This window comes from Clupea harengus, chromosome 18, assembly GCF_900700415.2.
Source record: "Clupea harengus chromosome 18, Ch_v2.0.2, whole genome shotgun sequence".
NCBI classification, from domain to species: domain Eukaryota; kingdom Metazoa; phylum Chordata; class Actinopteri; order Clupeiformes; family Clupeidae; genus Clupea; species Clupea harengus.
Window position 1 is genome coordinate 25,492,315 of NC_045169.1, and position 22,959 is coordinate 25,515,273.

Sequence of the window (22,959 nt, forward strand, 5' to 3'; positions counted from 1 at the left end):
GTAAGACGACAAGACTATACTTTCAGGGATCATTTCTATAGTTTCTGACTAGGAAATGCGTTTCAAAAGGGTTGAGTCTCGCAAATCACGATGATGAGTGATAATGTTGCTCTTTGAGCGTGAATCAGCACAACGTGAGGTATCTATCTCATGCTTTGTCATTGATGAGTGTTCCTTTTCTTCTTTGGAGAGCAGGAGAGAGTTGACATTTTCAGAGTGGTTCCGCAAACAATTGTGAAAAAAAAAAGCTTTTTTATGCTGTTCCCACTGCAGAGAACTGTTTCAAAGACTGCACTTTTGGCAAGTGTCACACGTGAAAATGCGACTCCTAAATGCTGTTCCCACTGCAGAGACCTGTTTCAAAGACTACACTTTTTGTCACACGTGAAAATGCGACTCCTTACCTCGCAGCGCACGCGTCGTCTTTACGACAGGTGCGCATCACAGCCGTGCGTTCTAAACCACACCACTTACGCCCTATTTGTCGAAACATAAGCATTCAACATGTGCAGTTAAAACGAGCGCCCCGCCGTTTTATAAGGCCGTCAGGTAGACAGTCGACCCGGTTTTGGTGTTTCCTTCATTGCCAGGCAGTGTTTTGCACCGGAAAAATGAACGGACGCGGTGGATACGCACCCTCATCGTGAAGACTGAGCACAAGAAAGGCTTTGCTCGCTTCTACTGTTAAACGACAAGACTATACGTTCAGGGATTCATTTCTATAGTTTCTGACTAGGAAATGCGTTTCAAAAGTGTTGAGTCTCGCAAATCACGATGATGAGTGATACTGTTGCTCTTTGAGCGTGAATCAGGCACAACGTGAGGTATCTATCTCATGCTTTGTCATTGATGAGTGTTCCTGTTCTTCTTTGGAGAGGCAGGAGGAGAGTTGACATTTTCAGAGTGGTTTCCGCAAACAATTGTGAAAAAAAAAAGCTTTTTCATGCTGTTCCCACTGCAGAAACCTGTTTCAAAGACTGCACTTTTTGGCAAGTGTCACACGTGAAAATGCGACTCCTAAATGCTTGTTCCCACTGCAGAGACCTGTTTCAAAGACTACACTTTTTGTCACACGTGAAAATGCGACTCCTAAATGCTGTTCCCACTGCAGAGACCTGTTTCAAAGACTACACTTTTTGTCACACGTGAAAATGCGACTCCTTACCTCGCAGCGCACTCGTCGTCTTTTACGACAGGTGCGCATCACAGCCGTGGGTTCTAAAACCACACCACTTACGCCCTATTTGTCGAACATAAGCATTCAACATGTGCAGTTAAAACGAGCCCCCGCCGTTTTATAAGGCCGTCAGGTAAACAGTCGACCGGGTTTTGGTGTTTCCTTCATTGCCAGGCAGTGTTTTGCACCGGAAAAATGAACGGACGTGGAGGATACGCACCCTCATCGTGAAGACTGAGCACAAGAAAGGCTTTGCTCGCTTCTACTGTAGGACGACAAGACTATACTTTCAGGGATCATTTCTATAGTTTCTCACTAGGAAATGCGTTTCAAAAGTGTTGACTCTCGCAAATCACGATGATGAGTGATAATGTTGCTCTTTGAGCGTGAATCAGGCACAACGTGAGGTATCTATCTCATGCTTTGTCATTGATGAGTGTTCCTGTTCTTCTTTGGAGAGTTGACATTTTCAGAGTGGTTCTGCAAACAATTGTGAAAAAAAAAGCTTTTTTATGCAGTTCCCACTGCAGAGACCTGTTTCAAAGACTGCACTTTTTGGCAAGTGTCACACGTGAAAATGCGACTCCTAAATGCTGTTCCCACTGCAGAGACCTGTTTCAAAGACTACACTTTTTGTCACACGTGAAAATGCAACTCCTTACCTCGCAGCGCACGCGTCGTCTTTTACGACAGGTGCGCATCACAGCCGTGGGTTCTAAAACCACACCACTTACGCCCTATTTGTCGAACATAAGCATTCAACATGTGCAGTTAAACGAGCGCCCGCCGTTTTATAATGCCGTCAGGTAAACAGTCGACAGGGTTTTGGTGTTTCCTTCATTGCCAGGCAGTGTTTTGCACCGGAAAAATGAACGGACACGGTGGATACGCACCCTCATCGTGAAGACTGAGCACAAGAAAGGCTTTGCTCGCTTCTACTGTAAAACGACAAGACTATACTTTCAGGGATCATTTCTATAGTTTCTGACTAGGAAATGCATTTCAAAAGTGTTTAGTCTCGCAAATCACGATGATGAGTGATAATGTTGCTCTTTGAGCGTGAATCAGGCACAACGTGAGGTATCTATCTCATGCTTTGTCATTGATGAGTGTTCCTGTTCTTTGGAGAGCAGGAGGAGAGTTGACATTTTCAGAGTGGTTCCGCAAACAATTGTGAAAAAAAAAAGCTTTTTTATGCTGTTCCCACTGCAGAGACCTGTTTCAAAGACTGCACTTTTTGGCAAGTGTCACACGTGAAAATGCGACTCCTAAATGCTGTTCCCACTGCAGAGACCTGTTTCAAAGACTACACTTTTTGTCACACGTGAAAATGCGACTCCTTACCTCGCAGCGCACGCGTCGTCTTTTACGACAGGTGCGCATCACAGCCGTGGGTTCTAAAACCACACCACTTACGCCCTATTTGTCGAACATAAGCATTCAACATGTGCAGTTAAAACGAGCGCCCGCCGTTTTATAAGGCCGTCAGGTAAACAGTCGACCCGGTTTTGGTGTTTCCTTCATTGCCAGGCAGTGTTTTGCACCGGAAAAATGAACGGACGCGGTGGATACGCACCCTCATCGTGAAGACTGAGCACAAGAAAGGCTTTGCTCGATTCTACTGTAAGACGACAAGACTATACTTTCAGGGATCATTTCTATAGTTTCTGACTAGGAAATGCGTTTCAAAAGTGTTGAGTCTCGCAAATCACGATGATGAGTGATAATGTTGCTCTTTGAGCGTGAATCAGGCACAACGTGAGGTATCTATCTCATGCTTTGTCATTGATGAGTGTTCCTGTTCTTCTTTGGAGAGCAGGAGGAGAGTTGACATTTTCAGAGTGGTTCCCCAAACAATTGTGAAAAAAAAGCTTTTTTATGCAGTTCCCACTGCAGAGACCTGTTTCAAAGACTACACTTTTTGGCACGTGTCACACGTGAAAATGCGACTCCTTACCTCGCAGCGCACGCGTCGTCTTTTACGACAGGTGCGCATCACAGCCGTGGGTTCTAAAACCACACCACTTACGCCCTATTTGTCGAACATAAGCATTCAACATGTGCAGTTAAACGAGCGCCCGCCGTTTTATAAGGCCGTCATGTAAACAGTCGACCGGGTTTTGGTGTTTCCTTCATTGCCAGGCAGTGTTTTGCACCGGAAAAATGAACGGACGCGGTGGATACGCACCCTCATCGTGAAGACTGAGCACAAGAAAGGCTTTGCTAGCTTCTACTGTAAGACAACAAGACTATACTTTCAGGGATCATTTCTATAGTTTCTGACTAGGAAATGCGTTTCAAAAGTGTTGCGTCTCGCAAATCACGATGATGAGTGATAATGTTGCTCTTTGAGCGTGAATCAGGCACAACGTGAGGTATCTATCTCATGCTTTGTCATTGATGAGTGTTCCTGTTCTTCTTTGGAGAGCAGGAGGAGAGTTGACATTTTCAGAGTGGTTCCCCAAACAATTGTGAAAAAAAAAGCTTTTTTATGCAGTTCCCACTGCAGAGACCTGTTTCAAAGACTACACTTTTTGGCATGTCACACGTGAAAATGCGACTCCTTACCTCGCAGCGCACGCGTCGTCTTTTACGACAGGTGCGCATCACAGCCGTGGGTTCTAAAACCACACCACTTACGCCCTATTTGTCGAACATAAGCATTCAACATGTGCAGTTAAACGAGCGCCCGCCGTTTTATAATGCCGTCAGGTAAACAGTCGACAGGGTTTTGGTGTTTCCTTCATTGCCAGGCAGTGTTTTGCACCGGAAAAATGAACGGACGCGGTGGATACGCACCCTCATCGTGAAGACTGAGCACAAGAAAGGCTTTGCTCGCTTTTACTGAAAGACGACAAGACTATACTTTCAGGGATCATTTCTATAGTTTCTGACTAGGAAATGCGTTTCAAAAGTGTTGATTCTCACAAATCACGATGATGAGTGATAATGTTGCTCTTTGAGCGTGAATCAGGCACAACGTGAGGTATCTATCTCATGCTTTGTCATTGATGAGTGTTCCTGTTCTTCTTTGGAGAGCAGGAGGAGAGTTGACATTTTCAGAGTGGTTCCGCAAACAATTGTGAAAAAAAAAGCTTTTTTATGCTGTTCCCACTGCAGAGACCTGTTTCAAAGACTGCACTTTTTGGCAAGTGTCACACGTGAAAATGCGACTCCTAAATGCTGTTCCCACTGCAGAGACCTGTTTCAAAGACTACACTTTTTGTCACACGTGAAAATGCGACTCCTTACCTCGCAGCGCACGCGTCGTCTTTTACGACAGGTGCGCATCACAGCCGTGCGTTCTAAAACCACACCACTTACGCCCTATTTGTCGAACATAAGCATTCAACATGTGCAGTTAAAACGAGCGCCCGCCGTTTTATAAGGCCGTCAGGTAAACAGTCGACCCGGTTTTGGTGTTTCCTTCATTGCCAGGCAGTGTTTTGCACCGGAAAAATGAACGGACGCGGTGGATACGCACCCTCATCGTGAAGACTGAGCACAAGAAAGGCTTTGCTCGCTTCTACTGTTAAACGACAAGACTATACGTTCAGGGATCATTTCTATAGTTTCTGACTAGGAAATGCGTTTCAAAAGTGTTGAGTCTCGCAAATCACGATGATGAGTGATACTGTTGCTCTTTGAGCGTGAATCAGGCACAACGTGAGGTATCTATCTCATGCTTTGTCATTGATGAGTGTTCCTGTTCTTCTTTGGAGAGCAGGAGGAGAGTTGACATTTTCAGAGTGGTTCCGCAAACAATTGTGAAAAAAAAAAGCTTTTTCATGCTGTTCCCACTGCAGAGACCTGTTTCAAAGACTGCACTTTTTGGCAAGTGTCACACGTGAAAATGCGACTCCTAAATGCTGTTCCCACTGCAGAGACCTGTTTCAAAGACTACACTTTTTGTCACACGTGAAAATGCGACTCCTAAATGCTGTTCCCACTGCAGAGACCTGTTTCAAAGACTACACTTTTTGTCACACGTGAAAATGCGACTCCTTACCTCGCAGCGCACTCGTCGTCTTTTACGACAGGTGCGCATCACAGCCGTGGGTTCTAAAACCACACCACTTACGCCCTATTTGTCGAACATAAGCATTCAACATGTGCAGTTAAACGAGCCCCCGCCGTTTTATGAGGCCGTCAGGTAAACAGTCGACCGGGTTTTGGTGTTTCCTTCATTGCCAGGCAGTGTTTTGCACCGGAAAAATGAACGGACGTGGAGGATACGCACCCTCATCGTGAAGACTGAGCACAAGAAAGGCTTTGCTCGCTTCTACTGTAGGACGACAAGACTATACTTTCAGGGATCATTTCTATAGTTTCTCACTAGGAAATGCGTTTCAAAAGTGTTGACTCTCGCAAATCACGATGATGAGTGATAATGTTGCTCTTTGAGCGTGAATCAGGCACAACGTGAGGTATCTATCTCATGCTTTGTCATTGATGAGTGTTCCTGTTCTTCTTTGGAGAGCAGGAGGAGAGTTGACATTTTCAGAGTGGTTCCCCAAACAATTGTGAAAAAAAAGCTTTTTTATGCAGTTCCCACTGCAGAGACCTGTTTCAAAGACTACACTTTTTGGCACGTGTCACACGTGAAAATGCGACTCCTTACCTCGCAGCGCACGCGTCGTCTTTTACGACAGGTGCGCATCACAGCCGTGGGTTCTAAAACCACACCACTTACGCCCTATTTGTCGAACATAAGCATTCAACATGTGCAGTTAAACGAGCGCCCGCCGTTTTATAATGCCGTCAGGTAAACAGTCGACAGGGTTTTGGTGTTTCCTTCATTGCCAGGCAGTGTTTTGCACCGGAAAAATGAACGGACGCGGTGGATACGCACCCTCATCGTGAAGACTGAGCACAAGAAAGGCTTTGCTCGCTTTTACTGTAAGACGACAAGACTATACTTTCAGGGATCATTTCTATAGTTTCTGACTAGGAAATGCGTTTCAAAAGTGTTGATTCTCACAAATCACGATGATGAGTGATAATGTTGCTCTTTGAGCGTGAATCAGGCACAACGTGAGGTATCTATCTCATGCTTTGTCATTGATGAGTGTTCCTGTTCTTCTTTGGAGAGCAGGAGGAGAGTTGACATTTTCAGAGTCGTTCCGCAAACAATTGTTAAAAAAAAAAGCTTTTTTATGCTGTTCCCACTGCAGAGGCCTGTTTCAAAGACTGCACTTTTTGGTAGTGATGGCGAAATGAAGCTTCATGAACCTTTGAAGCTTTTCAGCCAGACGTGTTGAAAAAAGGTTCACTACTCGAAGCGTCGTTCGCTCTCTAGTGACACCTGCTGTTCAATAAAAATACGTTGTAAGAAAGATTTTCTCGGGACAATGAATTTGTTAAAAATTTTGTGGTGCGCAAGGCCTGCTAAAATAACATGCACGAAAACGTATGGTAAAGAAAACGTACCTCCATTATTTTAATTTCATTGTAGGCGAAAACAATGACAATAAAGGCTTTCTTTTGCTATTCTTTGTTCTAATAATAGTCAGACCTGTGAAATATACAGTTGTCTGGTGGCACAACGGTTAGCGACGTCACCTACAGGAGTTTACTACACAGTTTCAAAGCTTAGCCAAAGCAAATTTTAACCCGATGTTTTGGATAAAAACTCCTGTTAATTATCTTTACTATATTCTGTAGCCTATGCTGTTGGAACAGAGTTAAAGTGTATTTTGAATACAGGTCAGTACTTTTGTAAAACCAATGGTAGTGAGAGTGCTTTTGGCCAACTGGTCAGTGAAAGTGCAGGGCACTGAAAAGGGGGCAAAAGTGCTTTGTGCAACTGGATCAAGGGCTTTCTCTTCCTAACTGGCTCCATAACTCTATCTCAAATAATCTATACTACTAACAACACCAAACAATCTAAATCTCCAACTCCCGCTAAATCTTCAACTATCGCTAAATCTCCAACCACTGACAACAACAACCACGAATACGAGATGGGAATTTGGACATCGTATTGTCGAAGCGTCCCGCCAAAAGTGAACGAACGAACCACTTGGTGAAGCACTTCATTCAAATGAGGCTTCAGACGTCACGAGTGACGTCATATCGGCAAAGCAATACAAGCCTCGATACGCGCTCCGTCTGGAAGTGCTTCATTTTCTTGACACAAGCTCCGAAGTCTCAGGTTCATTTGTAACATCACTACTTTTTGGCACGTGTCACACGTGAAAATGCGACTCCTTACCTCGCAGCGCACTGATCGTCTTTTACGACAGGTGCGCATCGTAGCCGTGGGTTCTAAAACCACACCACTTACGCTCTATTTGTCGATTATAAGCATTCAACATGTGCAGTTAAACGAGCGCCCGCCTTTTTATAATGCCGTCAGTTAAACAGTGGACCGGGTTTTGGTGTTTCCTTCATTGTCAGGCAGTGTTTTGCACCCGGAAAAATGAACGGTGGATACGCACCCTCATCGTAAAGACTGAGCACAAGAAAGGCTTTGCTCGCTTCTACTGTAAGACGACAAGACTATACTTTCAGGGATCATTTCTATAGTTTCTGACTAGGAAATGCGTTTCAAAAGTGTTGCTATATTCTCTATGCAGTCCCAAAAATCTCCCGGTCCAGATGGTTTTTCTCTAGAGTTCTGTAAGAAATGTTCTATTCAGCTCTCTAGTCATCTAACCCTTGTTCTCACAGAATCCCTTGAGAAGGGGGTTCTACCACCAACAATGGCTCAGGCTTGCATTTCACTGTTAGCTAAGGGTGGGAAGGACCCATTGGACTGTGCTTCGTACAGACCCAACTCCCTGTTAAACAATGATGTGAAGATTTTAGCAAAGGTGTTGGCAAGAAGGCTTGAGGATGTCCTCCCCTCTGTAATATCCCCTGACCAGACTGGGTTTATTAAAAACCGACAGTCATTCTTTAATATTCGTCGTCTTTTCAATATTTTATATTCCCCTTCAGAATCTGTTCCAGAATGCATTATCTCTATGGATGCAGAAAAAGCATTTGATAGGGTAGAATGGGATTACCTCTTTACTGTTTTAGAGAAATTTGGTTTTGGCCCAGTTTTCATCTCCTGGATAAGACTGCTGTACAGCGCACCCTCTGCATCAGTCCTAACCAATAGTCAATACTCCACTCCATTCTCTTTGCACCGTGGCACCCGACAGGGCTGCCCTATCAGTCCTCTACTTTTTGCCCTTGCTATTGAACCACTAGCAATAGCACTTCGTGATTCCAACCAAATCACAGGTGTGGTGCGGGGGGGATCTGAACACAGGGTATCTTTATTTGCCGATGACCTCTTGCTTTATATTTCTAATCAAAGTACAACAGTATTTCTAACAAGTATGGGAGGGAATAAGGGCAATCTCGGACTACAAAGGGACTGCGTCATCCCCCCCTTCCAGCTGTGCTACCCTGTCTGAAGAGCTGAATCAGTTCTATGCACGGTTCGACAGGGACAACACTGGTCAGCTGCCTCTGCCCCTACCCTCTGACGCTGCTGCACCCACTCTGAGCCCCCACGAGGTCAGACTCTGCTTGAACACTATCAACCCCAGGAAAGCGGCAGGACCAGATGGTGTGGCAGGCCGCGTACTAAGGAATTGCGGGGACCAGCTGACAGAGGTTTTTACAGACATTTTTAACCGCTCTCTAGCCCTTTCACATGTCCCCCCATGTTTCAAAGCATCAACCATCATACCTGTGCCAAAAATGACTGCGGTCACATGCCTGAACGACTATAGGCCAGTGGCTCTCACCCCCATACCTGCTAAATGTTTGGAAAGGCTGGTCATGAAACACATAAGAGGCATCACACCAGCTTCCTTTGACCAACACCAATTTGCCTACAAAGCAAACAGATCTACAGAGGATGCAGTAGCCCTGCTGCTTCACACTGCACTGGAGCACCTGGAGCTAAAGAACACTTACATCCGTATTCTATTTATAGACTACAGTTCTGCTTTCAATACGATCCTTTCAGGCAAACTCATCTCCAAACTTCAGGACTTAAACCTCAGTGCTACACTGTGTAACTGGGTATTGGACTTCCTGACCAATCGCACAGAGAGTACAACTGGGGAAACACCACTCTTCGAACTTGACCATCAGCACTGGCGCCCCACAAGGTTGCGTGCTCAGCCCACTATTATACACTCTCTACACCCATGACTGTATTCCCTCCTGCCCAACCAACTACATCTTTACATTTGCAGATGACACAACAGTGCTTGGCCTCATCTCCAACAACGATGAGGCTGCCTACAGGCAAGAAGTGGGAAACCTGGCAGCCTGGTGTTCTGAGCACAACCTCAGTCTCAACTTAAAGAAAACAAAAGAGATGATCATTGACTTCCGGAAGTCTGCTCAGCACAATCACCATCTCCCACTCTACATCAACGGGGAAGAGGTTGAGCGAGTCACCTCTTTTAAGTTTCTGGGTCTAACGCTGACGGAGGAGTTGTCCTGGGACAACAACACAGCTTCCGTCTTGGGGAAAGCCCAGCAACGCCTCTTCTACCTCCGGAAGTTGAGGAAAGAACACCTTCCTCAGAGACTACTGAGCAACTTCTACCGCTGCGCTATAGAGAGTGTGCTGACATACTGCCTGAACGTATGGTTCTCCAGCTGCACAAAGGCGGAGCAGGCAGCCATCCAGAGGCTGATTAAAACAGCAGGCAGGATCATCGAAGCAGAGCTGCCCGACATCTATTCCATCTCCTCCTCCCGATGCCTGCAGCGTTCAAATCGCATCCTCACGGACCCTTCCCACCCTGCCCATTATCTGTTCCCGCTACTCCCGTAAGGGAAAAGGTTCAGATCAACAAAAGCGCGCACCTCCAGAATGGCAAAGAGCTTTTACCCTCGTGCAATAAGGCTTCTCAACAGCTCACCCAAAACCACCCCACCTCCCCCCCGGCCCGGCCCGGCCCACCCTCATAGACTGCACTCTTAACACTCCACCCTGCAACTATTGATGCACCTCAATGTATATATTTCTTTTTTAATTTACTCAGGGATATGTATTTATCTATTCATTGATTGTTATTTATTATTATTTAGCTGTGGCAGTTAATGTCCACAGCAACTGTCGGTAGGAAAACTGTATGATCAGGGAAAGTGTATTAAAACCGGATGTCGTCACTTTAAGCCGGTCTCTGGTTGGATAAAGCTTTTCAGCAGAAATGGACAAGGACCTTTGATTTATTCTGTAGGAACCATGCCGATGCCTGACTTTTAATATTGTGTGACGTTGTTGAAGTTCAAGTTCAACATTAATAGCGATTGAATTACCCTTGTGTCGTGTAATCGCTAGCGGTAAATAAACGTTAATAACTTGAATGACTGATTAAGGATATATGTTACACATCACAAACACATGTAATCGATGGGTTTTGGGGGAAATGAGGTAATTGGTTAGCTTAAATTGCAGTATCTTAGGCGAGCTAATTGACCTGGCTAGCTATAGCGGAATTAACAGTGCTAGCTTTGTGTTTGGTCATATAGCTTCATAAAAGTTCGGTTAACAAGTCACTTGTGTGTTTAGTTGTATGACTTCGTAAAAGTTCGGTTAACAAGTCAATTGAGCATTAAGCCACCTGACTATAATGGGTCTATTCATATCAGCATGCTAACGTTAGACTTATTAGCAGCGAGGCTAGCTAGCTACTATGTGTTCCAATGGATTGTTGGTCTAAGTGTTAGCTTCAGTTAAGACCTACGTGTACCACATGAACAACTAAACGAGTCAATGTAGACATATAAAAAGTTGTGTAGATAGCTTTATTCACATAAGCCGTATAACTTCACAAAAATAATAATAATTTAAAGAAAACCGATCGTTTGCATGCCAGGCGATCAACACAACTTCTCAACTAAAAAGTAAAGGTCCTTGTCCATTTCTGCTGAAAAGCTTTATCCAACCAGAGACCGGCTTAAAGTGACGACATCCGGTTTTAATACACTTTCCCTGATCATACAGTTTTCCTACCGACAGCAACCTACATTTTTAGCTGTCTGTTGCTGCCTCTACTGTCTCGTTGTTTTTGTGACAATGACAAATAAAGTACTTTGAACTTTGAACTTTAATCCAGGTGTGTCATTACCTGCTGCTATGTCCTTGCTTAATACATTTAGCCAATTCTCTGGATACAAATTGAACTTGCACAAGAGCGAACTTTTCCCTATTAATCGTCAGGCATCACAACTACGCTTAAATGTACCTTTTAAGATTGCTAGGAATAGTTTTACATACCTAGGGGTTAATGTTACACGCTCTTACAATCACCTTTTCAAGGCTTATTTTGCCAAATTGTTAGAACAAACTAAACAAGACCTCTCAAAATGGTCCTCTCTGAACATGACTCTCATTGGCCGGGTCAACTCAATCAAAATGACCATTCTTCCCAAGTATTTGTATCTGTTCCAGTGCATACCTGTCTTTCTTCCTTTTTCCTTTTTCAAATCTTTAGATTCCATTATCTCATCATTCATTTGGAATGGCAAACAGCCTAGACTGCGTAAGGCCTTTCTCCAAAGACCAAAAGAACAGGGTGGCATTGCTCTTCCCAACTTTAAATACTACTACTAGGCAGCCAACCTACGGTGCATGTTATACTGGTGGCGTTACCATCTCATCCTTGAATGTCCATCTTGGGTTTCCATGGAAAACAGTGCTTGTAGGCAGACCTCTTTGTCAGCATATTTGGGTGCTGCTCCCCCTGGGATTAGTCGTACGCCTACAAACAACCCAGTGGTAAACCACTCTCTCAGGGTGTGGCTTCAGTTCAGGAAGACATTTGGCTTTCAGAGAGCGTCCCTACTAAGCCCCATAGCATTGAACCACTTACTTGCTCCATCGATGCAAGATAAGACATTTATGGCATGGCATGAACTAGGGCTACACTGTTTTAAAGACCTATTCATAGATAAGACATTTGCCTCTTTTGAGCAGTTGTCAAGACAGTATGACTTGCCAAAAACGATTTTTTTCAGATTTCTCCAGGTCAGGCATTTTGTGCAGTGTCAAGTACCAAACTTCCCATCTATGCCACCTGTGAACCCTTTGGAAACCTTTCTCTCTCTTGACCCATTTGCTAGGGGATCTATTTCAAGATTGTACAAATTAATGTCGGGTCTGGAGTGGTTCCGCAAACAATTGTGAGAAAAAAGAAAAGCATTTTTATGCTGTTCCCACTGCAGAGACCTGTTTCAAAGACTACAGTTTTTGGCACGTGTCACACGTGAAAATGCGACTCCTTACCTCGCAGCGCACGCGTCGTCTTTTACGACAGGTGCGCATCACAGCCGTGGGTTCTAAAACCACACCACTTACGCCCTATTTGTCGAACATAAGCATTCAACATGTGCAGTTAAAACGAGCGCCCGCCGTTTTATAATGCCGTCAGGTAAACAGTGGACCGGGTTTTGGTGTTTCCTTCATTGCCAGGCAGTGTTTTGCACCGGAAAAATCAATAGACGCGGTGGATACGCACCCTCATCGTGAAGACTGAGCACAAGAAAGGCTTTGCTCGCTTCTACTGTTAAACGACAAGACTATACTTTCAGGGATCATTTCTATAGTTTCTGACTAGGAAATGCGTTTCAAAAGTGTTGAGTCTTGTAAATCACGATGATGAGTGATAATGTTGCTCTTTGAGCGTGAATCAGGCACAACGTGAGGTATCTATCTCATGCTTTGTCATTGATGACTGTTCCTGTTCTTCTTTGGAGAGCAGGAGGAGAGTTGACATTTTCAGAGTGGTTCCGCAAACAATTGTGAAAAAAAAAGCTTTTTTATGCTGTTCCCACTGCAGAGGCCTGTTTCAAAGACTACACTTTTTGGCACGTGTCACACGTGAAAATGCGACTCCTTACCTCGCAGCGCACGCGTCGTCTTTTACGACAGGTGCGCATCACAGCCGTGGGTTCTAAAACCACACCACTTACGCCCTATTTGTCGAACATAAGCATTCAAAATGTGCAGTTAAATGAGCGCCCGCCGTTTTATAATGTACTCAGAGCAAAGATCTGGTCTATGCAGCCCCTTCCTCTCCTGAACCCTGCCTGTTCTTGCCATAGCATCCGGTCAATAGCGGCGTCAATTCTGTCCAGTAGAATCCTGCAGAAGGCCTTAGATGGTACTGACAGCAGGGTGATGCCCCTCCAGTTGTCACAGTTTTGGAGGTTTCCTTTCTTGGGGAGTTTGACAATCAGGCCCTTGTCCCAGTCTTGGGGTATTACTTCCCTCTCCCAGATGTCTTTAAAGAGATCAGTAAGCACCTTGACCGAGGTGTTAAGGTCAGCTTTCAGCATCTCTGCATGGACAGAGTCTATGCTGGCGGCTTTCCCATTCTTCAAGGCTTTGATGGCGAGTTTGACCTCTTCCTTACTTGCGGGGCTGGTATTGATGTCAAGGACAGTTTCTGCTGGTTGAGGGTTGGCAGGGTTGTCTGGCTCTGGGCAGTTGAGTACCTCACGGAAATGCTCAACCCATCTCGCGATCTGGTCACTCTCAGTGGTGAGGATGTTGCCTTTTATAATGCCGTCAGTTAAACAGTAGACCAGGTTTTGGTGTTTCCTTCATTGCCAGGCAGTGTTTTGCACCAGAAAAATGAACGGACGCGGTGGATACGCACCCTCATCGTGAAGACTGAGCACAAGAAAGGCTTTGCTCGCTTCTACTGTAAGACGACAAGACTATACTTTCAGGGATCATTTCTATAGTTTCTGACTAGGAAATGCGTTTCAAAAGTGTTGAGTCTCGCAAATCACGATGATGAGTGATAATGTTGCTCTTTGAGCATGAATCAGGCACAACGTGAGGTATCTAGCTCATGCTTTGTCATTGATGACTGTTCCTATTCTTCTTTGGAGAGCAGGAGGAGAGTTGACATTTTCAGAGTGGTTCCGCAAACAATTGTGAAAAAAAAAGCTTTTTTATGCTGTTCCCACTGCAGAGGCCTGTTTTAAAGACTGCACTTTTTGGCACGTGTCACACGTGAAAATGCGACTCCTTACCTCGCAGCGCACGCGTTGTCTTTTACGACAGATGCCGTCAGTTAAACAGTAGACCGGGTTTTGGTGTTTCCTTTCCTTACCTCGCAGCGCACGCGTTGTCTTTTACGACAGGTGCGCATCACAGCCGTGGGTTCTAAAACCACACCACTTACGCCCTATTTGTCGAACATAAGCATTCAACATGTGCAGTTAAACGAGCGCCCGCCGTTTTATAATGCCGTCAGTTAAACAGTAGACCGGGTTTTGGTGTTTCCTTTCCTTACCTCGCAGCGCACGCGTTGTCTTTCACGACGGGTGCGCATCACAGCCGTGAGTTCTAAAACCACACCACTTACTCCTTATTTGTCGAACATAAGCATTCAACATGTGAGTTAAATGAGCGCCCGCCGTTTTATGATGCCGTCAGTTAAACAGTACACCGGGTTTTGGTGTTTCCTTCATTGCCAGGCAGTGTTTTGCAACCGGAAAATTTTACGGACGCGGTGGATACGCACCCTCATCGTGAAGACTGAGCACAAGAAAGGCTTTGCTCGCTTCTACTGTACGACGACAAGACTATACTTTCAGGGATGATTTCTATAGTTTCCCACTGGGAAATGCGTTTCAAAAGTGTTGAGTCTCGCAAATCACGATGATGAGTGATAATGTTACTCTTTGAGCGTGAATCAGGCACAACGTGAGGTATCTATCTCATGCTTTGTCATTGATGACTGTTCCTGCTCTTTTTTGGAGAGCAGGAGGAGAGTTGACATTTTCAGATTGGTTCCGCAAACAATTGTGAAAAAAATAAAAAGCTTTTTTATACTGTTCCCCCTGCAGAGACCTGTTTCAAAGACTACACTTTTTGGCACGTGTCACACGTGAAAATGCGACTCCTTACCTCGCAGCGCACGCGTCGTCTTTTACGACAGGTGCGCATCACAGCCGTGGGTTCTAAAACCACACCACTTACGCCCTATTTGTCGAACATAAGCATTCAACATGTGCAGTTAAAATGAGCGCCCGCCGTTTTATAATGCCGTCAGTTAAACAGTGGACCGGGTTTTGGTGTTTCCTTTATTGTTCTTCTTTGGAGAGCAGGAGGAGAGTTGACATTTTCAGAGTGGTTCCGCAAACAATTGTGAAAAAAAAGCTTTTTTATGCTGTTTCCACTGCAGAGACCTGTTTCAAAGACTACACTTTTTGGCACGTGTCACACGTGAAAATGCGACTCCTTACCTCGCAGCGCACGCGTCGTCTTTTATGACAGGTGCGCATCACAGCCGTGGGTTCTAAAACCACACCACTTACGCCCTATTTGTCGAATATAAGCATTCAAAATGTCAACAAGCGCCCGCCGTTTTATAATGCCGTCAGGTAAACAGTCGACCGGGATTTGGTGTTTCCTTCATTACCAGGCAGTGTTTTGCACCGGAAAAATGAACGGACGCGGTGGATACGCACCCTCATCGTGAAGACTGAGCACAAGAAAGGCTTTGCTCGCTTCTACTGTAAGACGACAAGACTATACTTTCAGGGATCATTTGTATAGTTTCTGACTAGGAAATGCGTTTCAAAAGTGTTGAGTCTCGCAAATCACGATGATGAGTGATAATGTTGCTCTTTGAGCGTGAATCAGGCACAACGTGAGGTATCTATCTCATGCTTTGTCATTGATGAGTGTTCCTTTTCTTCTTTGGAGAGCAGGAGGAAGAGTTGACATTTTCAGAGTGGTTCCGCAAACAATTGTGAAAAAAAAAAACCTTTTTTATGCTGTTCCCAATGCAGAGAGACCTCACGTGTGACACGTGCCAAAAAGTGCTGTCTTTGACACAGGTCTCTGCAGTGGGAACAGCATAAAAAAGCTTTTTTTTCACAATTGTTTACGGGACCACTCTGAAAATGTCCACTCTCCTCCTGCTCTCCAAAGAAGAACAGGAACAGTCATCAATGACAAAGCATGAGATAGATACCTCAAGTTGTGCCTGATTCACGCTCAAAGAGCAACATTATCACTCATCATCGTGATTTGCGAGACTCAACACTTTTGAAACGCATTTCCTAGTCAGAAACTATAGAAATGATCCCTGAAAGTATAGTCTTGTCGTCTTACAGTAAAAGCGAGCAAAGCCTTTCTTGTGCTCAGTCTTTACGATGAGGGTGCGTATCCACCGCGTTCGTTCATTTTTCCGGGAGCAAAACACTGCCTGGCAATGAAGGAAACACCAAAACCCGGTCGACTGTTTAACTGACTGACGCTCGTTTTAACTGCACATGTTGAATGCTTATGTTCGACAAATAGGGCGTAAGTGGTGTGGTTTTAGAACCCACGGCTGTGATGCGCACCTGTCGTAAAAGACGATGCGTGCGCTGCGAGGTAAGGAGTCGCATTTTCACGTGTGACACGTGCCAAAAAGTGCAGTCTTTGAAACAGGTCTCTGCATTGAGAACAGCATAAAAAAGTTTTCTTTTCTTTTCACAATTGTTTGCGGAACCACTCTGAAAGTGTCAACTCTCCTCCTGCTCTCCAAAGAAGAACAGGAACAGTCATCAATGACAAAGCATGAGATAGATACCTCACGTTGTACCTGATTCACGCTCAAAGAGCAACATTATCACTCATCATCGTGATTTGCGAGACTCAACACTTTTGAAACGCATTTCCTAGTCAGAAACTATAGAAATGATCCCTGAAAGTATAGTCTTGTTGTCTTACAGTAGAAGCGAGCAAAGCCTTTCCGTGAAGCACCCTCACCGTGAAGACTGAGCACGAGAAAGGCTTTGCTCGCTTCTACTGTAAGCTCACACTACATGCGTTGGAATGCGTTGATCAACAGATGAGGGAGAAGGAGTCTGGCGCATGTGGTTGTGTTGATAACGGAGATGTTATAGTGAGATTGACAGGTCAATAAACCAATTACGCCGCTAGCAAGTTGGTTACCTTGTGAGTAGTAGCATGCTAACATTAAATAGGTGGCTCAGACACCTCGCAAATCCTATTAGACGTATTTTTCAGTTACAATAACGGGGTTTTTACATTGTACAGTGTCTATTTATCTGTAACTTAAAAAAAAATCTAAGCAAAATAAAGTCCAACAAACAACATTTAGGTACAAATATGACCATCTACGGAGTTTGGTCCGCCATCTTTTTTTTGAGCTTCACGCTCTTTACGTGAGCATAAACGCGATCTGATTGGCTAGTGCCTGTGCTGTCACTTATGCATGAAAGGCAATTTGATTGGCTGACGCATGCGTTGCCTCTCGAAAAGTTGATAATATGCATGCAACGCAACAGAGCCCAACAGAGCCACAATTCAGTTCGGCAACGGATGACGTCACCCCATTCAAAGTGAATGGGGATCCGTCAACCTTGACGGATCAACGCATTCCAACGCATATAGTGTGAATCAGCCGTAAGACGGCAAGACCATACTTTCAGGGATCATTTCTATAGTTTCTGACTAGGAAATGCGTGAATCATGCACAACGTGAGGTATCTATCTCATGCTTTGTCATTGATGACTGTTCCTGTTCTTCTTTGGAGAGCAGGGGGAGAGTTGACATTTTCAGAGTGGTTCCTCAAACAATTGTAAAAACGAAAAAAGCTTTTTTATGCTGTTCCCAATGCAGAGACCTATTGCAAACACTGCACTTTTTGGCACGTGTCACACGAGAAAATGTGACTCCTTGCCTTGCAGCGCACGCGTCGTCTTTTACGGTACTTTTACAGAACCTGTTTATGATTGGGACATGAAGTGTATTTTTCTGTGTATGATAGGGGCATGAAGTGTATTTTGCAGTGTATGGTTGGGACATGAAGTGTATTTTCCTGTGTATGGTTGGGACATGAAGTGTAGTTTTCAGTGTATGGTTGGGACATGAAGTGTATTTTTCAGTGTATGGTTGGGACATGAAGTGTATTTTTCAGTGTATGGTTGGGACATGAAGTGTATTTTTCGGTGTATGGTTGGGACATGAAGTGTATTTTTCAGTGTACGGTTGGGACATGAAGTGTATTTTTTCGCATTAAAGGAAAAGGAGCTGTGTCTACAAGTCATGCTATACTTTGAGGACTGGCAGATCAGATGAGATGCTACAGCTACAGCTGATACCCCTTTTCCACCAAAGCCGGGCCGGTGCTGGTTCCGGGCTGGTGCTTAAGCGTTTCGGTGCTGGTTCTTATCTAAGAACCAGCTCGATTTTCCACCGACCGAGAGCCAGAGTAGGGCTAGCTACGTCTTTAAATCTTGTGACAGGTTACTAGTTATTCACGAGTGGTTTTATTCCTGGGAGAAGGCAAACAAATTTCAATAGGTGGCACGGTGGCTCAGTTGCTTGCACTGCCGCCTCACAGCAAGAAGGTCATGGGTTCGATTCCCACATGGGGTGCTGTTGGCTCTGGGGGGCAGGTCCTCCCCAGAGTGCACAGTGCTCAAGTGGGCTATCTCCCGGGCCTTTCTGTGTGGAGTTTGCATGTTCTCCCCGTGTTCACAAGGGGTTTCCTCCACTAAGGACCCCAACAGAAAAAACATGCAAAATAACAGAACACATGTCCGTCCCTGACCAAAGATAGACAGTTCACTTCACTTGGTCCCCGGGCGCTACAAGCCGCCCACTGCTCCTGGGGGGTCCTTGAGGAAGGACAGTTCAGGATGGGAAAAAGCAGAAAATAAATTCACCGCGACCTCAGGCTTACCTGCGTGTGTGTGTGTCCTGTGTCGCCCTTATAAAACTATTATGTTTCATTTTTAATACCATGTAGTACCAAACGAGCTTAAGTTAATGTTCTGTTTACTTGGCAACAGGTTTTCTATATTTCTCCACGTAGATCAAACAAGTGACAATGCAGTTCATGACGGGAGTTGACTATTCAATTCAAAACAAGCTTTATTGGCATGACCATAACGTTGTAGACTAGTATTGCCAACGCATTTGGGTTGGATATATATAAGTGATTACATAAACAATACATATATCTTTACACAAGTAGACTAGCTACTACCTAATTACCAGTTGCCACAACAACTGTAACAGTACCTCACGACAGCTAGCAGCTAACCCTAGTTAGCTAGCTGCTACACGAATTTGCTTAGTCAACAGCTAATCTTAGGTGTGACATCACACAACAAAAACAAGATAGATTGAAAGAGTTACTGTATACGATGCAGACAACACATTTTGATGGATGAAAGCTTTCTTTATTTTTTTTAAATTAGTTTGTTACTTGGTCTGTTGTCCTTTTGAACCCCGCCATCTCCAACTCTCCCCCTATTTCCTCATATAATTTAGCTTTCCTTACTGCCTCCCCAAGTTTGTCTTGCATTTCTGTTGATGACCAAATCGCTATCAATGTTTTTATTTCATCGGTGATCCACTGCTGGATGGATTTTTCATTTATGTTTTCACCGTTTTCACTCATCCTCTTGGTTGACGGTGGAAAAAAATGGCGGCGTAAATGTCTGTTTCTGGTGTGGTAGCTCCGCCCATAACCTCGGGACGAACCCGACGTCACCGGTTCTTGTTTCTGGCCCACCTAAAAGCTGGTGCTGACTTCGAACCTGTTTTTTGGAACCGGAGCCAGCTTTTTTTGTGTGGAAAACGGAAGAACTGGTTCCAGAATTGGAACCAGCCCAGAACCAGCACCGGCCCGGCTTTGGTGGAAAAGGGGTATGAAGCAGGAGAGACTGATGTATAGGTTTGGCTTTTCATTGTAATTATGCTTATTCAGACTGGGGTTATTATTATTATTAATAATAATAATAATAATAATAATGATTAATAATAACCCGTCTGAATAAACCACACACTCACGATCTTAAATGCTGGCTAGAGTTAGCCCCACAGACTACATTAAACTGACCCTATAACATCTTTAGCTTTTTCTAACGTTTCTTGCCATGTATGGAACAATTCCCCATGCACCCCATTTTTTCCACCGGTTTCCACCAAAAGACTAATGTTTTGTGATAGACTTCTATAGATTTCGACCAATTTCACCGCTCTGGGGTTTGATATAACTGTGCCATCGACATAAAAACCAGAGACCAATGTGGCATCTACATTCATACTGTGTTTGTCTTCCGTTTTGTTTTTTCCCCCTCACCAATCACATACCTAGACTTCGCCAATCCACATGGAACTTGGCATGATTGTAGCTTTTGCAGAAAAAGAGGTTTGCGTACCTAGGTGGGAGTGTCCCTTCGTGCTAGTGCCCCCGGAAGTCAGGTTAGGCTCAAAGCACTTTTTTGGCAATAGCTCGACAACTGTTTCTCCAGAAATGATGAATATTTTCATGGCAAGGCGGCCTCTAGAAAGTGCATGACCCTAGTTGGCCTCTAGAGGGTGCATGCTCATTACAACTCTTCTGTGGAGTAGTGCCAACTAGAGAATAACGTTAATAGAACAATCCACCGCTTCACTAGCCAATATCTTGTGACGTAATTATTCAAACTTCACATAATTTGACATTCTGCATTACCGCCACACGCTCTGCACGCCACATTTCGTTTCATTTCATCCATAGGGGGCAGGTTGGCCTCTAGAAGCCTAAATACCCCAACTCAGTACGATCCAGAGCCTAAATACCCCAACTCAGTACGATCCAGAGCCTAAATACCCCAACTCAGTATGATTCAGAGCCACAAATACCCCAACTCAGTACAATTCAGAGCCTAAATACCCCAACTCAGTACGATCCAGAGCCTAAATACCCCAACTCAGTACGATTCAGAGCCACTTTCTGTCGGATTCAGGCAGTGTACCATAGGGGCTGATACATGACTTCTTTAGATTTCATTCAAACTGTCAAAATGTCTACCATGGGTGTAAATCACTTTTTAAATCTTTTCAAACCTCCCTAAAAAAAAATCCTTGGGTCCTGAAGGTGTCTGGGAGCTACTGCTAAGCGTTTTTTGAGAACTTTGAAAAGCGCTATATAAATTTGATGTATACATCATTATTTTGAAGGAAATGGAAATTCAGGATTTCACCTTCAAATAGCTCAGTGTGCCGGCATTCAACCCTCCTGACATTTTGCCTCTTGAATGTGGGGCCCACAGACGTTTGAAGCATCTTACAGTAATATCCTTGAGGCAAACTCAAGGTGCTACCACTAGGTGGCCCTTCAAAACAGACGTTTTAGTTTTTGGTGCCTTATTCAGGTGCCTCTTGTGGCCTGCGCCAAAATCAAGCCTTGTTCATTCATACCTGCTTGGTGACATTGGGACGCATCTGCTAAGATTTAAATGAACGGCGCTGATGTAATTTGGCCTACTGATAAAGGGGGTGTTATTTTAGGCAAGGATTACATTTAGTTCTGGTGAATTTTGGGGAAACAAATTGATAAATTGAGACTTCAAATATATGAGACTAACCTTCAACAGATTTAAGGAATCACATATCACTGCATCCAATAATTACATGATCTGATAATTATCAAATACTCAAATACATAATACTGGCTGTAGAACAGAAGTAGGTATATTATTGTTGAAAAATCACCAATGTTTCCAAAAAAAACAACTGCAATTGGGATACACTTCTTTAGCAAATGTAATATGACCAGATGAAAGATGAATTTAATAGCCAATAATCAAGTAGGCCTAAATTCCTTCCCTCTAGCCAGTTTTACTTCTGGGAAGCTGACATCAAGATTTTCTAGAGCCATAGTTTTCAAATAATGAGGATCTCCTGTTTACTCTATTCAAAGGCAATTCAAAAAGCAGAGAATTGACAACAGGCAACACGCAAAGTATTATGGGCGCACTAGACTAGACAGGGTCATCATTCACATCAGCACACAGAAGCACTGCAGTAGCCTTGCATGCTACAGTATTCTGCATTCAAATGTAACAGAGTAGGCTTAACATAACACGTTACTACCCGCCTCTGGCTTTAGGAACATTTCATAGACAACAGAATTACATATTGTACCTAAATTGCATATTGTAAAAAAATGGTTCAACTTGACATGCAACATGATTTAGCAAATAATTAGGTATTTAACTTAACTTTCAATGACACCTCTGTGGAATCTCACAAAACGATCTTGTGGTTGGCTTTGTATAGTATACGGTAGATACAGTATACAGTATTCGGATTAGCATTAGGGGCCATTTGCAACTACTATAGTTGTTCGGTATGTTCTTGCAGAGCAAGAAACCCCCCACGACACAGAGGCAGGTGGTATGAAAATCTCACAGTAATAAAAAATGAGAACTCGTGTGAAGGCATTTGCGTAGTTATTTCCGTATTATGGCATCCCAACCTTTTATTTTCCTCTCAAACTGTTACTAGTTTACAGGGAGAGAAAGAGTGCGAGGGAGAGAGAGATAGAGGGGGTGAAAGAGCGCAAGGGAGAGAGAGAAAGAGCGCGAGGGAGAGAGAGAGGAGAGAGAGAGAGAAAGAGCGAGAGAGTGAGTGAGTGTGAGGGGGAGAGAGAGAGAGAGAATGAGTGAGAGAGAGAGAGAGAGAGAGAGAGAGAGAGACTGGGGGATGAAAAGCTGACCAGAATGGGCCGCTCAACCGCGCTATTCATACGAGCTCGACAGAACGAGTCTGGAGAATTACTCAAGACCGCAAAGAATACTTCAGTCCAAATGCACAGAAGAGCGACGAGTAGGGAACGACTGTGCCGTGTCGTGGAGAAGGAAGGCTCAACAAGTCACCAAGATATATTCGTTTGAAACGTTTTTTTTTTTTAAATATGTTATAAAAATACGCAGTTTTTAGTCTGATGACAACTAGGCGGACTGTCGGCTGAAATCCACGTTCGGTGCCCTGTAGTCTAGACAGACT

At 44.2% G+C, this 22,959-nt stretch overlaps 1 protein-coding gene, 1 long non-coding RNA gene, 15 other non-coding genes and 3 pseudogenes across 17 annotated transcripts in view; 18 read left to right on the top strand and 2 right to left on the bottom strand.

Annotated features, from left to right (window-relative positions):
- The first annotated feature begins 10 nt into the window (after positions 1-10).
- LOC116224762 lies at positions 11-221 on the top strand. The gene has a single exon (XR_004165718.1). It is a non-coding gene; the product is annotated as a small nucleolar RNA U3 (small nucleolar RNA).
- A 472-nt stretch (positions 222-693) lies between these two features.
- LOC116224777 lies at positions 694-908 on the top strand. Its single transcript, XR_004165732.1, has one exon. It is a non-coding gene; the product is annotated as a small nucleolar RNA U3 (small nucleolar RNA).
- A 546-nt stretch (positions 909-1,454) lies between these two features.
- LOC116224776 lies at positions 1,455-1,656 on the top strand (annotated as a pseudogene).
- A 471-nt stretch (positions 1,657-2,127) lies between these two features.
- Positions 2,128-2,337, top strand: LOC116224810. The gene has a single exon (XR_004165758.1). It is a non-coding gene; the product is annotated as a small nucleolar RNA U3 (small nucleolar RNA).
- A 473-nt stretch (positions 2,338-2,810) lies between these two features.
- Positions 2,811-3,023, top strand: LOC116224804. Its single transcript, XR_004165752.1, has one exon. It is a non-coding gene; the product is annotated as a small nucleolar RNA U3 (small nucleolar RNA).
- A 399-nt stretch (positions 3,024-3,422) lies between these two features.
- LOC116224794 lies at positions 3,423-3,635 on the top strand. Its single transcript, XR_004165742.1, has one exon. It is a non-coding gene; the product is annotated as a small nucleolar RNA U3 (small nucleolar RNA).
- A 398-nt stretch (positions 3,636-4,033) lies between these two features.
- LOC116224808 lies at positions 4,034-4,246 on the top strand. The gene has a single exon (XR_004165756.1). It is a non-coding gene; the product is annotated as a small nucleolar RNA U3 (small nucleolar RNA).
- A 472-nt stretch (positions 4,247-4,718) lies between these two features.
- On the top strand, positions 4,719-4,931 carry LOC116224771. Its single transcript, XR_004165727.1, has one exon. It is a non-coding gene; the product is annotated as a small nucleolar RNA U3 (small nucleolar RNA).
- A 543-nt stretch (positions 4,932-5,474) lies between these two features.
- On the top strand, positions 5,475-5,687 carry LOC116224824. Its single transcript, XR_004165772.1, has one exon. It is a non-coding gene; the product is annotated as a small nucleolar RNA U3 (small nucleolar RNA).
- A 399-nt stretch (positions 5,688-6,086) lies between these two features.
- Positions 6,087-6,299, top strand: LOC116224837. Its single transcript, XR_004165785.1, has one exon. It is a non-coding gene; the product is annotated as a small nucleolar RNA U3 (small nucleolar RNA).
- Positions 6,300-7,674: 1,375 nt separating this feature from the next.
- On the top strand, positions 7,675-7,754 carry LOC116224783 (annotated as a pseudogene).
- Positions 7,755-12,714: 4,960 nt separating this feature from the next.
- On the top strand, positions 12,715-12,927 carry LOC116224799. Its single transcript, XR_004165747.1, has one exon. It is a non-coding gene; the product is annotated as a small nucleolar RNA U3 (small nucleolar RNA).
- On the top strand, positions 12,790-17,759 carry LOC122133762. Its single transcript, XR_006152972.1, has 2 exons — positions 12,790-12,844; positions 17,657-17,759. It is a non-coding gene; the product is annotated as an uncharacterized LOC122133762 (long non-coding RNA).
- Positions 13,858-14,070, top strand: LOC116224822. The gene has a single exon (XR_004165770.1). It is a non-coding gene; the product is annotated as a small nucleolar RNA U3 (small nucleolar RNA).
- Positions 14,734-14,946, top strand: LOC116224770. Its single transcript, XR_004165726.1, has one exon. It is a non-coding gene; the product is annotated as a small nucleolar RNA U3 (small nucleolar RNA).
- On the top strand, positions 15,683-15,896 carry LOC116224764. Its single transcript, XR_004165720.1, has one exon. It is a non-coding gene; the product is annotated as a small nucleolar RNA U3 (small nucleolar RNA).
- LOC116224789 lies at positions 16,052-16,264 on the bottom strand. Its single transcript, XR_004165737.1, has one exon. It is a non-coding gene; the product is annotated as a small nucleolar RNA U3 (small nucleolar RNA).
- Positions 16,655-16,867, bottom strand: LOC116224825. The gene has a single exon (XR_004165773.1). It is a non-coding gene; the product is annotated as a small nucleolar RNA U3 (small nucleolar RNA).
- Positions 17,587-17,734, top strand: LOC116224782 (annotated as a pseudogene).
- Positions 17,760-22,611: 4,852 nt separating the features above from the next.
- Positions 22,612-22,959, top strand: part of intu (inturned planar cell polarity protein) — a 36,827-nt gene continuing 36,479 nt past the window's right edge. The window contains exon 1 of the mRNA XM_031584565.2: positions 22,612-22,959. This exon is cut by the window's right edge and continues 176 nt beyond it. The gene's annotated coding sequence lies outside the window, so the exon portion shown is untranslated.